Source organism: Hyalella azteca, unplaced genomic scaffold (genome assembly GCF_000764305.2).
Source record: "Hyalella azteca isolate HAZT.00-mixed unplaced genomic scaffold, Hazt_2.0.2 contig7025, whole genome shotgun sequence".
Lineage (NCBI taxonomy): Eukaryota > Metazoa > Arthropoda > Malacostraca > Amphipoda > Hyalellidae > Hyalella > Hyalella azteca.
The window spans coordinates 244,291-263,760 of NW_025937161.1; the positions used below are offsets into that span (position 1 = coordinate 244,291).

The window sequence follows — 19,470 nt, forward strand, 5'->3', positions numbered from 1 at the left end:
GAGATTTGGACAAATTGCACAATTAACTTTGTATGAGTGGTACATTATTTACTCAGTGACATATGTTTCCACATTGTCACTGAGAATTGTGACGCAATTCTTAAAGATGCATCCACACTCGAAGTTCTGACAATCATTTTCCCACTCGCGTCTTGATCCGAGCATATACAGATTCGGAATTCATTAAATTTATATTAAATATTATTAATACATAATTGTACACAGATTTTCAGAATAAATTATTCGCTTGCTAAAAGGCCTGGGTGGGTTGGAAACGCAACATCGACAGGATAACACTTATAAGGTTGAGCTTTTGTTGGCACAGAGCTCACTCTTAGCACGGGGCAAGCGTCGTGCAGTCAGCCACTGGCTGACACTGCCTATAGCTGCGCCGGTGCACCTGCACTCAACTACCCTACGTCTTGGTGTAAACTTGGCGCGTCCAACTGAAGATTAACGGACTAATTCTTTCACAACCAAACGAGTATAGTAAAACTGTATACTTTAAAGGCAAAATATTTAGCATTCTTTCGCGTTCTAACATGGTGACATATGCAGGTATGGCTACAGAAATTTCTCAATGCCGTGCGCTAAATTAAAGAATATTTTTTGCGTATAATAATTGCGACATAGGCAGAAATTGCTTTAGAAATTTCCCAATGACGTATACTAAATTAGCAAATAATAAAGTGATAATTTACCAGACAATCATTTCCAAAAATATATACCCTGCACTAGAATTCTTCGTGTTAGAAAATAATGATATATGAATCTGCCTTATGAAATTCAGCTTATGACTCAATGAATATTATAATTAATGATGAATATGAATCTGGCTTACGAAATTCAGCTTATGACTCAATGATTATAATTAATGATAAATATGAATCTGGCTTACTAAATTCCGCTCTCATCGCACGTCACTGAAAGGCGAGCGCACACAGCGAAAGTGAAAATTTAGTAAAACTAACGCACATCCACAAATGCCTTGTAATATACGCCTTGTTACACAAAAAAATCTACACTGCAATATATAAGATTCAAGCAATAAAATGGAAGTTTTTGAATACCGTACGGCATAACACTGTAAAACAATGAATTTATGTGCACGTTTACATGAGCTGTACATGTGCTCATAGCACACTGCCACTCACAGGATCGTAAGCACAACCTCCAGAAACAAGTTCCTGAACAAGACGAGCTGTCAGCGTCAGGGCACACCAAGAGATTAGCCTAGAAAGCCTGTGACGGGATCGATGCAAGGTCGCGCGATCGTATTGTTAAGGTCGCACAAAAACATAGGCTGTCTCAGGTCACACGTTGCACGCGCTCTCAACTGCATTTTTATTATCGATGAAAACACAATAAATGAATCGTAAAACTAGGCTTTGGGCGCAATGTTTTTTTTGTGCGAATATTAGTTAATATTACAAAAAATGCAATGAATTATCGGGACTAAACCGTAAGAAAAAATAATTCATGTCACCCACTTCCAATTTGTTGCCGAAATCCTCAAAAACAAACCGTTGACGGAATTTTTTGAAGCTTTAGAAGAATACGCACTTACGTGGCGAAGATAATGCACAATGCCATAAAAGATTCTAACAGCTGATAAAACAATGACGTATGAAATTATGTGTCATTTATTTAGAAAATAAATGAAATTATCATTTCACTGGTACCGCAACGAACAACGGTTAAGAAGCACGCGACACATCCAACAAAAGCAAACCTCAGCAATTAAATACAACGCAACTCGGATTAATTTAATGCCTTTGACGAAAAACTACACCGAATGAGATGAACTTAAAATCCATAACATCAACTTTAGCGTTCTAGATTATTTTTCCTCAAAGAACTGAATAAATGAGAGTGCGACTTTTTAACATAATAGTAAAGGAGCCATTCACATTAGAATTGAAGCATACAGTTATAAAAATGCGACTGAGAATTCCAAATCAACTGTATCAACAATTGCGCGACATTCATTTTCGCACCCTCCTTTCATGAGCGCGGCAACACTGGAACTTGCATTTCAGGTGACATTCCGCCCTTGCATGGTGCCGGAACTCCACAAATGTGCAAATAGTAACGATTGCAGACGATGCGCCATAGAGTCCGCGAATAATGCATTCATCAAAGTTCAATTAATAATCAAGCTCGCGAATTCTGCTATAAAAAGCTATGTTCACTGCGAACTGCGTCGTGAGATATAGCAACTTCAGAACAACAGAAACTAATTTTGGATCCAGAGCTTTTTTTCTGCAAAAACATTAAGGAGGAAGCATTCGAAAAAACAATGTAAATGTAAAGAAAAATGTAGTTGTAAATGAAACTGTACAGAGTAGATCGTCAGAGTTGCACGGCACGATGGCACGTCCCGAAGTCAGCATCAGTTGCGTGGCGACTAAAGCTAACAAATACAGACCAGAGTTTCAAAACTCACAGCTGCGCTCGCCGTTTGTTTCAATGTTGTACCGACAGTGAGGCACGCTCGGACACAGCACAAGAGCGGCATAACATAAAAATAAATTTAATACATCGTTAGTTATTTCCAGTTTCAATGACCAACTTCACATACCGCGGAACAAATAGCTTAATAAGTCTAAATTCTTTATAAACTAAACATTGAAAAAAAGTTGAACAGGTCTGGTTAGGTAAAATGTTAGGTGCAAAGAAAACATACCATCTAAAGTGAAATTGCCAACCGGCCGATTAAGAGGAAACCGTCGTCGAAGCTGCAACCTAATGTTTTCCGTGCATTGAAGTGCAGCGCACGAGACGAGGCTCTATTTAAAGGGAGCAGAGCACGGCAATTTGCGCAAAAATGAGAAGGACCAAGTCATAGCGATGACGCGCACACTCCACCTAAAAAGTTTATACTAGCGTTAAGCTCGATATCTTGCAGTTCATTGCGAAGTGAGTGAAGCTGTTCACAACTTCCGAGAAGCGGGCTCGTCACTTCATCAAGGTTTGAAGGTCATAACGAACACGTATACGTGAAGAGATCTTACATAACATTTCGGTTTTTCAGGTTCGTTCACACGTTCGGAGAATGCTAAAAACCAAACACAGTAAATTTCCCCACTAAATTATACTCAGATTCTTAACAGCATCAAACAATTTTGGAGGTGCTGCACGTTTCTAGAAAGTTAAGCTCTGAAGAAACCCTGCCAAAGGTGAGGCAATGACTACTGCTTCCTTTGAGCGGCTGAACAAAAATGAGCATGTATCAGGAAGACGTATATACGTACAGCCAATATTGATTATATCTCGACAGCAAGACTGACTGCGGGTGTCAGGACACCAATAAATTATAAGATTTCAAAAGCTAAAAATTTGAACGCTGAGGATAAATCTTGGTGAATATTGTTTTGAAACATAATACTGGGACGACCATCAAAAACGCTTCTTAGTACACAGAAATTGGAAGAATTAATTTTATAAACTCAGGCCGTTTCAAGTGAAAAGAGAATTTATTCTATACTATTGCTAGATAGCTGCACATTGCAATGGCTTACACGGAAATCTCCTTTAATTGCGCCTTCAATCTTTACTTCAAGTGGGCACGGAATAATATTTAGAGCTCAAGCGAACAAGCAATGTCCCATCCCATACTCTATGAATACTGAAGTAACATAGATGATTTTAACGAAAAATCACACATGATGACAAAGAAACCTTGGATACATATGACGTATACAACACAATAAAGGATGATTGCTTCATGAAGCCAAGGAGTCTTATGGGCGTACTGAGCGCTTCAGTGAAGCCATGTAGGCTCAGTTAACAAAATGCACTTGTTACACACCAAGGGTGGCTTCTGGCAAAGCAACACACACACAATAGCCAGAGCCAGTGCACGCGCACTCGGCCTCATTGCTCGTGTATGGATGTCACATGACGCTCAAACTGCAATAACCGTAAACATAGCCATTTGACGATCTGATGATGGCAATATATATCAGTCGTCGCAGTCAACCTGCGACATAAATGTTGTACTCATTTCGCCATTCCTGACGTTGTGCTCATTTATGTTGTACCACTGATTCACGTAAGCAAATTGAATGCATTACCCACAAGAAGACGTTTGTGTTCATATCCTGTACGGTACGTAACGAACGTATTCTCGACTGAAGCATGGCGTAACGCTGGTATATAAGAGCACATCGTAGACCATGCATTGCGACGTCCAAGTCCATAGCTAAATGCAATGAGCGGATCAGGAGGCTTAACGTCAAGAACTGAACAGTGTTTGATACCTCTAACACGCACAGGGAGGCGCTATTCGAATCTACTAACGAAATTTGAATCATTAATATGGTGGGTATGACACCAACTCCCATGTACTATATATGTTAATATATGTACATCGCTCGAAGAGCAGTTTTCAATGTAAAATATCAACACGCATGACGAAGCCTTGTTCTTCAAGCATCACGTTTGTGTTCCTATATCAGTTTATATATGATACATATTTTAAGAAAATAGTATTTTAGATAATTATACAATTTTTCAAAGAAATCGTAAAAGATATGCCCCGGACACCCGCTGAGTGAGGGTTTATGAGTGAAAGTTTTGAAGAAAAAAAATGATAGCGACAGATTTCTCTCCTTAAAAATATTTAGGCGTCATTATCTAACCATGACCCATACAATAGGCCTCGCATGCTTGGATAATAAAAATTCGATAGATGCATGTCAAACATAGTTAGAGTTGAAGGTCTCCAAAAATTTCTAGCCAAGGCGCGTGTAATTATATGAACTTTATTCCTATAATTTGAAATAGAGAACTTCAAGTCAAGGTTACCTGCCCAAGCACAGTGCCTGCTGAGATGACTGGCGGCAATAAAGACAGTCGATTCGAAACACAGGACGTTAGTATTTTGATAATTTGAAAAGAATTTCATGTTGATCATAGAATCCAGTTTGTAAGAAATAGAAGAAGAATTTGTTGAATATAAAGCTAGTGAATGGCTACTACTATGGCAACTACTGATTGCATCTCAGAAAAGAAGTAAAAATACGGTACTTTAAGGAGACGAGATGCGAGCACAACATGGACCACCTGCCCCTCGATCGACATCAATTCTGCATGAGTTGAGGGCACGGTTCGGTGAGCATGCAACTCCGCCGCCGATTGATCGAAATTGAAATACACGAACGAAATGTAGAGGACTTGGTTTTAGAGGCGACTAGAATTCCTGTTACGCAACGTCACATCCCCGTTTCTTCTGTAACATGGTTCAGCCGGTCTTTCATTGAATCGGTAAAGATTTAATGAATCTCTGCAGTATAGCGAGGTTAAAAATATGCTTATTACATCATGGAAAATTTAGCTCGAACATGCAACAATGGCCGCAGCCAGTGAACATGCGTGTGCTGCAAAGCTGTAGATGAGGTGATAAAGCAGAAACGGAAGATGACGTGCAGTAATACCGGAACAAAGCTTTACACATGAGACAACATTTACATTATGACGCTAAGTGCGCTGCAATTATGAGATTATGGAAATTTTATTCTTAGCGACTTATGATGAACACGAAGGAAAATGTTCAACACCTTCTGATCATAAAACTTAGATTAGAAATGCGAATTATTAGAGTGTATACACGATATCGTGGCAAAATTACAGTACAATTACATTACTAACTCGAAAAGGCGATTGACACATGCTCACTTCTTTGAAATGAAATTTCACGTACGATACATGTAATTTGGATACGTACGAAACGTTGAATTTGGATCCGTACGATATGTGGAACTTGGATCCGAGCGATACGTGGAATTTGGATATGTTACATGTATACTTGATGATTCCGACACACTGCGGTCAATCAAGTTTAGGGACGATGCCGGGAACTTCTTCCAGAAATTGTTGAAATAGTTATTAACTATAGCGTTGACAGGCAGTAGCGAAGTATCTTCGCTAGACGAAGAATTTACCTTTATATACCATCCATCCTAGGGTTGACGTAAGGGCATGAAAAACTCGTCCTCAGGATGCTCAGGTATTCGAAAATCGACACCAAACATCAACCAAGTCAACGCGGTCTCTACCAGCAGTGATAAATAAGTACGAGTAACTGTCAAGACTTATAATATATGTCACTGATCAGTACTTTGATCGAGATATGCTGGATTTACGTAAATTTGTTCAGAAAAACTTTGTGTAATCGAGGCGCACTCTGCACAGGGCGACTGCGAGCACTGGCAAGAAGGTGGGCTCCAGCCATGAGTGCGAGCCCGCGATGGTTTGCGTGTGGCCGCGCACAGACACGCTCGCTATTGGCAGTTGAGGCATCGCGGTTCTCCGCTGCCTTGTTGCGCAAATGTGCACGCCTCCTCAAGGTCGCTACCTCAAACGATGCAACTATGCAAAGCCATTCTGCTTATACCAGATGATGCATAAGCACATGTTGCTGACGTTTATCGACCTTATTCTTCACGTATATGCAATGAAATGAACGTTGAAAGATATATTAATTCCTTAGGATACATTAATTACTTTCTATTAAATCTCAACAAGCTTGGCTTTCTAGCATGACAGTGAAAAATCACAAGCATCGAAATTAATAATAACGAATTATTACCGAGATACCGAATTAATAATACCGAGACATCACTCATACAGATAAACAAATGTAAATTATTCTGTCAACTCCGATGAAAATAATACTTCCAAAAAAATTCGGGCAATGCATCCGGCAAAAAAATTAATACAATTTAGAAAGTAGTGTCAAGTTCGGGTAATTTCGCCCCAAAAAAAAAACTTGACTAACTCAGAGCTGTGAAGTTTTTTTGCTTGCAGTTGGGCCATGGCAAACTGCATGCAAGATCTTGCAGTAAAATCGCAAATAATGACCAGCTGACGAGTAACGCGTATCTGGCATGAATCGAAATCTCCGTACGATCCATGGCTTACGATACCATTTTTGTCACAGAAATACCGTTAATGATACCATTTTGTCACGCAAAAATATTCGGCTTAGAAATATCGGCAAAAGAAATATATAATATTCTTTACTCAACGCAAGCCAAAATCGAACATAAGATTGAACTTTACAGGCATTAGACTCAGCAAAAAGAGGGATTGCGCACATGAGCTCGTCTGCAACCTCACCACTCGCCCCAACAGAGGTCAAACTAATTTGTGGCAGCATGACTTGGTTTTTATACACTCCATAATAATCGTATGTAATTTTATAGCTCCATTTAATCATGGTCAAGCAAATTTGTTTCTCTTGTATCAATACAACAGAAATAGAGTAAGTTGTGCCCGAATTTTGTTGAGTAATTCTAACCACATGGCTGAACAATCGAACTAGACGGAATCAAACAAAAACTGTACAAGTGAACATCAACAGACATAAATAAAATACTTAAAAAAAACTTTTTAAAAAACCACGTTTTTCTTTTGGACTAAAAAGTAGAAAATAAATTATGGCTCGCCCCAAAAAACGTGTGTCGGGCAGATTTATGATTAAAGCGAAAAGCACACAACACACGAATTTTGGAAATTTGATGTGAACGAACAGCCCGACCCACGTTTTTTGGGGCGAGCCATAATTTATTTTCTACTTTTTAGTCCAAAAGAAAAACGTGGTTTTTTAAAAAGTTTTTTTTAAGTATTTTATTTTCTACTTTTTAGTCCACAAGAAAAACGATTAAGACTTGATTAAGTATGACTTGACGTACGTATCGATGATACGCAGCGTTAGCGCCTGCTCGTCTATAACGTGAGCGCCCGCACGTCATACTATATATATACTATATATATATACTTTACTCAATTAAACTAATTTCGGTCTCTAATTACTAATTTTTATAATTGTATCTGAAATTGTTAGGCGAAAATAGCCTGCATGCCGAATTTCAGATCTCTAGAACAATCAGAAGAGGGCTAATTTTCGTTGTCAATGTTAACAACAAACAAACAAACAAACAAACAAATAAACAAACAAACAAACAAACGCGAAGCTAAGCTAAGAAAAACGTTAAAAAAAGAAACATCAAGAGAGAGAACATTCATGTTGACGAAATATTATCAGCCATAATTGTATAATATTGGGCGCAAATCGAAGAGACATCAAGGGAGAGACACAGAGAGAGTAACATCAACAGAAGAAACTTCAAGAAAGTACCGTAACATCAACAGAAGAAACATCAAGAAATTACCGTAACATTAACAGAAGGAACATCGTGCCCAACTGACGGTGATGAGTTAGGTTGCAACACTAGTCCATGTGGCGTAAGTAGCTCATGACCTCCTCCCGTTTCATGGGCAGCACGCTCTAGTTTACCAAAGAAGGTTATGTGCCTGTTACTTATGACTTTATGAGAAACTACAGGGGGTTGCACAAAATAAGGATCACTTGAATAGTACTTTTTGAATTTGTTACAAACCATGAAACCGTGACATATTTTTATCTTTTATTTTTTTTATTGTTGCTGCTAATTGATATTTTATCCTTGCACAGATATTTTTAGTAAATTTTTGTTTCAATAACCTAAGATTTAACTTATAAATGGCAAACCTCTCTGAGTTACAAAGATACCAAATTATTGGTGCCGGAATGGCAGGTGCGAGTGTGACAAACTTCTCAAATGCTTGACTTTTCTAGAGGTATTGTCTCAAAAGTAATGACTGCTTTTGAAGAAGAAGAAGGAAAAAAGTCCTCAGCAAAGCACAGGTCTGGCCGAAAGTCGAAGTTGTCTGAGAGAGAACGTCGGTGCCTAAATCGAATTGTGAGGGAAAATCGAAAGAAAACGGCTGTTCAAATTACTGCAGACTTCAATGGACACCTACAGAACTCAGTTTCCATAAAGACTACGCAGAGAGCTGCACAGATCTGGATTCTATGAAAAAGCTGCAATTAAAAAACCACTGGTTTCAAGTACAAATGCTTCAAAGCGTTTAGATTGGTGTAAAAACTTGCAGAATCGGTTCCTCGAGCAGTGGAAAAGCTGCTTCTCTGACGAATCATTTTTTACCTTATTTCCAATCTCTGGCCGAGTTCACGTTCTACAGCCAATAGAGTCATGTAATCCCGACTGCCTTCTCCCAACCGTATAACATGGTGACGGTACATTGTAAATGAAAATGGTACAAACATGGTGATGGTACATGGTAAAGGATCTGTGATGATAAGGGGTGCTATTTCTTGGAAATCCGGCGGACTCTTCATGGAAGAATCAACAGCCGTAACCATTTAGGAATTTGGCAGGACCAACTTCATCTAATTGTTCGAGCATTGTTTTCATAGGTAACGCCATCTTTCAAAATGATAATGCCTCGATCCATATAGCTGGAATTATTAGATAATGGCACGTGGAACATTCAAATGAAGTTGAGCATCTCATTTGGCCATCACTTTCACTGGACCTGAATATTATCGAGCACCTATATTCGATTTTAGATATAAAGGTTCAGAAGTCGATTCCGTCGTCATCGTCTTTAAAGGAGCTGGCGGGAGTTTTAACCGAAGCAGGGGTTAAAATTCTTTTGGAAACAATTCACAATGTGTATGAATCAATACCTTGAAGAATTGAGGCTGTAATTGCTGCAAAAGGTAGATCTATACCATTCTAAAATATATTTTGTGGATTTCTCAGGCGTTTCCTTAATTTTGTCTAACCCCTGTATATCGTCGATAAGTCTACTGATATGAAATACTCGTCATAACGTATTACAAGGGTCGATATTTTTACCAAAGTACAAAATTATGTCCTGAATTCCGAAATAATTTTTAACAATGAACATTCTTCCATCTAAACTGGCCTATAATAGTACTAATACGTTGCTGGTATTCTTTCTCGTCTTGATTGCAATAGCCACAAAACATGAAAACGGCAGTAGTTCAGACGCTACCAAGTTAAGTGCAAGCACCAATAATGCATACAACATTGAGCATTCACCTGCCTCGCTAAACCTCAACTTTTTACTTGATTTCGGCCCGCGTATTGATAACGGAATTAAAGAAAGAAAAGAATGCTATGACAAAATAAGTGGACGCTCTTGCTGAGGACCGCTCAGTAGGGTGGGCATTCTGCCTACCTGTGAATCACACTAAAAACGAAATGATAATGCCTATCCAATCTGAGTAGCTTACTACTCTGAGCAATGTATTGGATGCACATTATTCTGACAAACATATGTTGTCAACAAGACCAACACTGTAGATACGAGCATAAACATTGAAATATTCATTAGATTTTTGCTTCAAATTCAGATTTCAAAATTTCGATAGAAGCTTACCTATAAGCCGAGTGATTGAATTGACGTGCTCCAATAGCGTTCGACGGATTCGAATTGACGTTCCTACAAAAGCGGTAATAATTAATAATTGACGTTCCTACAACAGCGGTAAAAAAGAGACGCAGAACATAGGAGTGCACAGCTCACTGGGCCCGCGGTTCCGACCAAGGCTAAGTTCAAGGCAACTTTTAACCAGCCGGGGATTATGAAAGTAATTTTTGAACTGGTTGGTAAATCTTGCTGTCAGCCGGTCACATCAAAAACGATTTTCATTGCGCGATGAATAATTTAATAAAATGTGACATTGAACTAGCCTTGCCAATTGACTAATTTAGCGATATTTATGATATAACACTAGGTTATATACGTGAAACTAGCTGTGAATGACATTAAATACGAAGATTTCTGTCGTTAATCGCAAAAATATTGATTAATTATTGGAATATTAGAACTTAAGATATATGGCCATGCGCGATATTACTTTAGGTTAAAGAACGTCTGTGAATCAAAATAAAATTACACAGAAAATTTCAAAGAATACGTCAGTATCTAGCGCTTGAATTCCTATAATAAAATCGAAAATAAAGACGAATGAATGGACAGCGTTAATTGGCTCAGTATTCAGTGTTGACGACTGCCTACAGATAAAGTAATAAGATCTCGGGGACTTGCACGACAAATGACGACCTCAGTCATATTTACTGCTGTAAATTAATGAATTAAACGTAAGTAAAAATATGAAGCTTGTACCTAAGGATAAAAAAAGTGTATCACCGTAGCTTGAATTAAGGTACCTAAAGCAATCATGTTAGCAATCATGTTAGCAATCATGTGAGCAATCATGTTAGCAATCATGTGAGCAATCATGTTAGCAATCATGTTAGCAATCATGTAAGCAATCATGTTAGCAATCATGTGAGCAATCATGTTAGCAATCATGTAAGCAATCATGTGAGCAATCATGTGAGCAATCATGTTAGCAATCATGTTAGCAATCATGTAAGCAATCATGTGAACAATCATTCCTTGATTGTTTTCATGTCAGACTCGTGCAATTACTTCTGAGCACTGCATGCCTGACAACGCGACTTCAAGGCAGCAGCAAAATCCAATAACTGAAAGCTAATGAAAACTAACATTCTTTCTTTTTATTTGCTACGGTAGAAAAGCGGTCACCTAAATTCTGGTCCTGATACGGGGTAATAAAATTGATTCGTGGGGCAAAAAGTAATTGAATAATATCTAAAAAAGATGGCGCAGATTCCAGCCAACCACCAGGGCTAAACTAGGCGTTCACGCTTCGGTCGCAGATTAATTTGAAAAAATTCGCGATATTAATTGGTATACGAAGTTACATAATAAAAAAGTTGCCCCCCCCCTCTCAATAAGGGGACATTCCCCCCCCCCTCTCAATAAGCTCTCTATCAGCATATGAAATAATAGATGAAAAGCAGCAACAAACCGGGAGATTCAAGAGTTACGTTTCACAGAAATTGTCCCTAACTCCGTCTTTCTGGAAGTGCACCGAGCATTCTCTCGTTTCAATCTTATATTAACAAATTCGTCCGAATGTTTTTAAAAATTTTGTTTTTTAAAAAACAATCAACATTAATTAGAATTGAGATCGTTCTTCTACGAATTTTAATTGAGATTATTCAATAAATACGTGGAAGCGACTAGATATTGAGCACTACAGAACCCGGAACACTTCAAGCCTGAAATAAAACTGTGCAAAATAAGAGCTGGGGGAGAGTAACGTTCGTTAACCCACGGCAGGTGGTCTTCAGGATCGATGCAGTAAAATGGAAGTGAAGCTGACACTGACGAAAACAGCTCAACAGTTCAAAGGAATACGAAAACGAATCTTGTGCATTTGAGGAGACGAAATGTTGAAGTGAAATTTTTTTGTATCGAAAAAAAAAAGTTCACAATTCTTGATTGTACACAGAATGTAGCAATATTTGTCGTACGCTGGACAGGAGCACACAGATATTTTCAGTCAACCTATCATGGATGATACATACATATATTTTTTGCTTATAAATAATTAGCAAAAAAACTAAAAATAAAAACACTGATATATAAATAGAATGGGCTTCAGCTAACGCATTCCAGCCTTCGACACGACAGTCAAGGCCCTGAAATTCTTCCTATGAATAATGAAGTTTGGTAACCAAGATACGCGCTCGAGCCGGCAAGCGTTCCCATGACTTCTATGTGAAGTATTTGTCTCTTCGATCAGTCGTGACGTCATTGCCGCGGAATGAATGCAGCTGATCGCACAGTATACGTCATCGTGTTAAAAAAAAAGATCAACAGAGACGCACAATAAGCCATTTATTCTTTACACAGAAGTCTATACAATCTCAAACTTTCAAGTAGTACAGCGCAAATTCTTTGTCGAAAAAAATTAAAGAAGAAGAACCGATTTCTTCTTTATAAACATATATATATTCATTACTTGCTTCGGGGTCTGCCTTTCCTTCTACTTTCATATTAACACGTTTTTCTTAGCTTAGCTTCGCGTTTGTTTGTTTGTTTATTTGTTTGTTTGTTTGTTGTTAACATTGACAACGAAAATTAGCCCACTTCTGATTGCTCTAGAGATCTGCAATTCGGCATGCAGGCTATTTTCGCCTAACAATTTCAGATACAATCATAAAAACTAGCAATTAGAGACCGAAATTAGCTTAATTGAGTAAAATATATATAGTATCTATATATATATATATATAGTATGACGTGCGGGCGCTGACGCTGCGTATCATCGATACGTACGTGAAGTCAAGTAAATTGGCTCGCAACAACGTTTCTTCATGTGTAGCAACGGACTAAAAAGAAGAAAATAAAATACTTAAAAAAAACTTTAAAAAAACACGTTTTTCTTGTGGACTAAAAAATAGAAAATAAATTAGGGCTCGCCCCAAAAAACGTGTGTCGGGCAGATTTATGATTAAAGCGAAAAGCACACAACACACGAATTTTGGAAATTTGATGGTGAACGTACAGCCCGACCCACGTTTTTTGGGGCGAGCCCTAATTTATTTTCTATTTTTTAGTCCACAAGAAAAACGTGTTTTTTTTAAAGTTTTTTTTTAAGTATTTTATTACAGTTACGATGGGCCGGGTATTCGTCTGATACGACGAAGCTGTACTGTTCAAAGACCTAGCTGTATTTTTCCAAATTTCTGTATAAGAGAACGCGTGATCGAACTCTTTTCTCAAGTCTATTTGATCAAAGACGTAGTACGCGAATAAAAGTTTAATTTGTACATGGCCTTTGTTTAAAGCCTAACATGCCACATCATGGCAGTACATCATAGGATTATTATACGATCAATTGTAGTGGAATGAAGCTGCCGTTTTTGGAAGAACCATAGCACAACAGCCGGCCAGTGCCAGTATCACGCATGCAACATTGCACAGCAGCCGGCCGGCACAGCAGCTGTTATACGTAGCTATGCAATACGAGCAGTGCGCTCGCCGCCTCTCAGAATAAAGGCCTATCACACGCCGCATAGCAAACTCAAGACCGTGTCATAGAAACGCGCCGCCAACGTCAACTCACACAACGCACTAGCTTACTCGCATGTAGTATCTGTTCTGTTTGCAGTTCACGCAATTGTTGCCTTTACGAGACAATACAGTATTTGTGTATACATTGCATAGCTAAATTATACTAAACAATGGTGTTTAGACTTCGCTAACGCATGATGTGGAATGAACAGGCTGACATGTGACCCCGAACGCTACACTCACAAACCCACATTCCATTGTCAGCCGTCGGCCGGTCGGTAGGTCGTCAGGCAAGCTGTCCTGCCAACCCCAGAGCGGCGTATCGTGGATACCGAATATGGGACACAGCCGGCAGCACCATCGGGCGGCACCTCAAGTTTTTTTTATTATTGCTAAGAGAAAAAACTTTGAAACTTCTAGCCTTGTGACCTTATGATGAGTTTAGGACTTCCTAGTCCCCGGTCACGCTGGTGCGCCGCCTTCGTCGTCCTCCGTCTCCGAGTCGGGACGGACGACGTATTAATGAAGTACAATGCTCCGAGTCGAGCATTGATATTGTGTTAACTATAGAGAAGTAGAGGTATATTCCTTGGTATTCTTTGCATTTAATGACATTCTAACTTAAAACCGGAATTAATAGAAGTAACATTCGATAAAAATTCATCAAGGAAACGAGCATAAAAATTGCCCAGTAGCAGAGCGCTGAAAAATTGAAAAACATGTATTATTGTTCCCAAGAACAAAACAAGCGAATTTCAACAGTTTCAATTTCCACTTTGATTTTAATATTGTTAAGAAATTACTAACGATGTGGGCAAATTCAAGTAATATATTCAAACGATAAAGCCTTACAACATTCATCATGACTTGTACGTTGAGCATTATCCATATAAAGAGCGGTCGTTCCAAAACGGCAGCGTCAACACAGAAAACAATATCCGTCAACAAGTCGATACCTAAAGTAGCATCAGGTTGACACTTGAGAGATGAGCTCGTATTATTCCTGGAGGGACACTGAAGGCAGGGCTATACGGCGCTATTGTCGACACCTTATTTCTGAAAGGTCAGATGAGGTGCCGACAGCGAATGCTTTACCAATGAATCCAGACATCTTACCACCACTTGATAAAACCTACCCGAGCAGACTAATTTTCAAGCATAAGCAACCAAAACAATAATATATTAATTAGGCAAAAATTTAATCAAAGCCCCGGAAAAAAGTAAGAGATAAATAAAAAAAAAACAGAAAGTATAATACCGGAAACCACACGAACGTGATCTCACAATATTAAATATACCGGTATTCGCGCAGGGTATCTCCACGACACTAAGCCTTCTCCAACGCTACCGTTGCCCGAACATGATGTGAGGGAAGCATATGAAGTCGATAAGAAGCCTGCCCTTTCTATGCCCTCAGCTCTGCCACGCAGGATTCTTCCCTCGGTCGGCTTGACCTCTCAATATACAAGACCTGCTAGATGACCTAGATTCACTCCAACCTTCCCCTCAATGCATTCCTAAGTAGGAGCTACATGGACACGCCTCCGAAGCTCCTATAATCACAAAACAAGAAGAAGATATTCCTTAGTAAGGGGCAGCAAGGCCAGATGCGCGCTTTCTTTCCTGGGCTCAGACAGGAAGATTTGGGCTCAGAGGCCACGCGTCCTCGCGCAAGCCGTCAATTATCGAACACGTTACTTGTACGCGCTATGCAACTGAATGAATGATAAACATATTAAGCACCATAATATATTGGTTACTTAGCGCCATAAAGAGTACTCGTCAACATTAGAATGCTCCATTATAGTCCACGACTCGCTGCATTTCTCGGCATGTTCACGTCATCAAGCAAAATATTCGATGACGTCAGCGTGAGTACCATCCGACCACTGACTGGGCCTTGAGCAGCAGCGGCGGCGGAGCGGCGCGCGCCTGCAGGAAACGCTTCTCCAACACCATCATATTGCGGCTCATAGTGAGCCTGTATCATGAGATGATGGTGAGCCTGTATCATGAGATGGTGAGCCTGTATCATGAGATGATGGTGAGCCTGTATCATGAGATGATGGTAAGATGATGGTGAGCCTTTATCATGAGATGATGGTGAGCCTGTATCATGAGATGATGGTGAGCCTGTATCATCAGATGATGGTGACTTATTGGTGAGCCAGCACAGTTGATAGTGATCCAGTAAAAACAGCAAAACGACAACCCAGTGCCAAAAGTTAATAGAGCAAGCTGTTATATAATTGTGAGCCAGTATGAATAGTGAATTGCAAAAGTTATGTTTTAAAAATAAACGTTATGTTGATATTTCATGAGAACAATACATAAATCACAAATTAAAATCACAGATAAACTAGTGACTACTCGGCGTATGAGCGTACAAACACGATTCAGTAAAACGAATGAAAACATGGAAGCCAATCTACACGTCTGCAGATATTCAGGATGTTTTAAACCGAAGTTTTTGGCAAAAGAGACATAATTGCGGTTGATGCATACCGCAGTCCAACCGCAAGCAACGTCAGGCAAAAATAGCTTCCTCTTTAATTAAGAGATGGAATGAATGAACAAGATCAACATCAATACAAATTAAAAGAAATGGTCGCACATTTAATAAAGATTTCTAATCTAAGGTCAGCTGATTTTGTAGAAATATTCATCAGAGATTGGCTCCACGAATGTGGGATTTAGCAATTCTTCTTGAATTATCTCGCGCATCTTCACGCGCCTCTCATTCATTGTCCTGGGATCTCTAATGCATACCAATGAGATAATCTACATCCATCCTCCGGTCGGTCAAGAACTGCCGAGAACTAGCTTGTATGTCGTCAGTAATCTCACTCTGACCTACCTATTCCAGAAGCGATACATTCTCCTATTCCAAGAAAATACAATCCGGGAAAATTTACACAGGCGATATAAAAAACAAATGTGATGCCAAGTGTAGCCACTTTCGCTTTCGCGTGATGAAGGCCAGCCGTAGAGATCTCGACGCAACCCACGCAACTTTTTCCTTCCAGGACACAGATTGTGCGTTTAATGATTCAAATTAATGGAGTCCTAAGGCCTAAGCTACTGTAATTATTCGAATTTACCTGTTTCTATGACTTTCGGAATGAATCAAACAGAATGCAAACGTTAGATGGATATTTTTGTTTTCCAAGCTTACTTCCAAGTTTGGAAGTAAGCAGAAGTTTAGTGAATACATAAAATATAAATCTCTTCAGCCAATAAATGAGGAGTCAAAGAAAAGTAATTACGCTGGACGAGTTACATCGCTATTCAAATGAATTATTGCAGTGAAAATGAAGCAACAAGAACAGCTCCTGCTGAATTACATGCACAAGCGTGGGGCTGTTATGTGCTGGCATGAGGGTTGGTGACACAGTGGACGGCGCGGGCGTAGTTGCCATGTCTCGCCAACCATAAAATTGCAGCGAGAATTGACGTATTTTCTAACTGAAAAATATTCAATTCGACATTTTTCCTTCAATCAAGAACGTGTAATTGGCTGTTAAATTCCACTATTGTCGGGTTCAGAGCCTAAGAGAGACTTAAGTTCTCACTAACGCGGAAAAGACGTTAAATAATTAGCCCGCTGATCGGAGTTGCCAGTCATGTCTTTAAGTTATGTTGGTGAAAAATATTAGTGAGAATTTTGGTAATTATCGTAACTAGACATATGAGCTAATCAGGATCCTTACAGCCACGAAACAGCCATTTCCTTGAGAGGCACTGGTGTATATAATCATTATATTGCAACAAGAGGGCCTAGTAGTAGTACCAGTACCAGAGAATTATAAAAACTATAAAAAATTAGTCAACATGAACATCCACTCAGCCTCAGGTCCTTAGGTCGTAAATCCATAACACATAGCACGTATTAGGAACTAGGAAGTATATTGCAGATAATGCAGAGCACGTATTAGCAGAGCTCAAGAAGATGGACGAGAAACTGACGGTAATCCAGCTTATATACAATGAAATCGAGTAATATGGGACAAACACAGGACTGTAAAAAGCTGTACATGATAAATGAAATATTTCGCAGAAATCTTTTAACTAAATGATTGAATTTCGTCTGAAATTCTGAATCAGTTCAGAAATTGTATTTTTCAAAATGGATAGTTCCAACTATAAAAAATAGACCAAGTAGGCTATCAGGTATATAGAAAATACTACCTTATCTCGATCATCGATGAATACCGTATCGTATCAGACTACCTATCAGCCAAGTTACAGCTTCATGCCTGTATACTAACTTACGCATCTAGACTCCACCCGTCTCCTAGAAATCCGAAAGTAGGTAGAACTGAAATAATTTTATAAAACCGCTTAGATTGGATATTCAAAGTATTGTATGCAGGTTTTTCATGTCGAAATAATTAACTAAGAAGACTGAAAATCCACCGCATTACCGTCTTCTAACTAGGTATAAACTTGGTAGTAGGTACTGAACGTTTGGTAGCTACAACAGCTGAACAGCACAGCCAACAAACAGCAAGTAAGGTCAACGCGTCTTGGGACTATCCGCAAGCTGCAGGTTGTGGGCTTGTGGCACACAAATCACAATGGCTTTCCATACTTTTTGAATAGTATTTATATTCATTAACTTCTAAATAATCACGAAAGATGAACAACTTTACAATGGTAAATACAGGAAGTGAATGCTCATTCGACCAAGACTTACCTCGCGCAGTTAGTGAAGGAATTCACGCGAGGAAATTAGAGAAAACTCATGTGTGATCGCCTCACTAAACCGCTACTGCGCTACACAACTGTCACAGTTTCCCTTCCTTATGCACTATCAAACATACTTTAATTCGTAATTCAAATCAGACGAATCAAATATTCGAAGTTCTTTCAGGAAATGTTCAGTTTTGTTTCCCAAAGAACGTGGGTTCACATGAGCTATGCCAAGTTTTATACGGAGCGGTTACGTGCGCACCCTCTCAAGTCTTCGATTACACTGATTCGGTGAGTTCGGTTACGCGACTTGCTCGACAGGCTCACAGTGACTGGAGTTCGAACTTCGCATCAACTCGGAGGAAATCCACATGACTCTTGGTCATGTGGCTGACTAATTGGCACTTGACGTAATGAATGGGAGAAATAATACCCGACAAAAAGTAATAGAATACACGTACTAATTCAATCGTTAGATTTATTACTTACTCTTTTAGTTAGATTTATTACTTAATAATACTCTAACCATTACGTGCTATATATTTCAATGGCACAACCGCACAAGTTCACACTATAAGTATAACATAATTCAGACACAACGTCCATGTAAATTATTTAACTGTCTTACATCAAATGCAACACAGCAGGAGCTAACAAATACTTGTAAGAAAAGTGTATTTTCTCGCTTTTTTTTAAAATCCACAATATAACTTATTTTTACGGGCAAATAAAACTGAGTATAATAGTGTAGTTGTAGAATAAAATTTTCATGGGTTTTCATTATCACGGAGGTCTGGAAGTGACTTGTCTCCAAGTTCTCGCCGATTGACTGAGCGGTTTCAATCATAAATAAATAAAAAAAAATCATCTAGCGCAAGTGCACTGCATTACAGTTATCCGATCTGTCGAGTTAAAATTGAGTTTAACTATTGGGAAACTCGTGAAAAAGGTCGATAAAATTTTTCCCGTTTAAAAATGAAACTAGGTTTCACCGAAGACTATTTC

At 38.9% G+C, this 19,470-nt stretch overlaps 1 protein-coding gene across 2 annotated transcripts in view; it reads right to left on the minus strand.

Moving 5' to 3' along the window:
• LOC108672627 (phosphatidylcholine:ceramide cholinephosphotransferase 1) overlaps window positions 1-18,783 on the minus strand; it is a 39,206-nt gene extending 20,423 nt beyond the window's left edge. The window contains exon 1 of one of the 2 annotated variants that reach the window (XM_018160328.2): window positions 18,470-18,783. The gene's annotated coding sequence lies outside the window, so the exon portion shown is untranslated. Of the gene's footprint in view, window positions 1-5,945; window positions 6,163-18,469 lie in introns of those variants that run through there. The other variant, XM_018160329.2, reaches the window with a different exon arrangement.
• Between the last annotated feature and the right edge of the window lie 687 nt (window positions 18,784-19,470).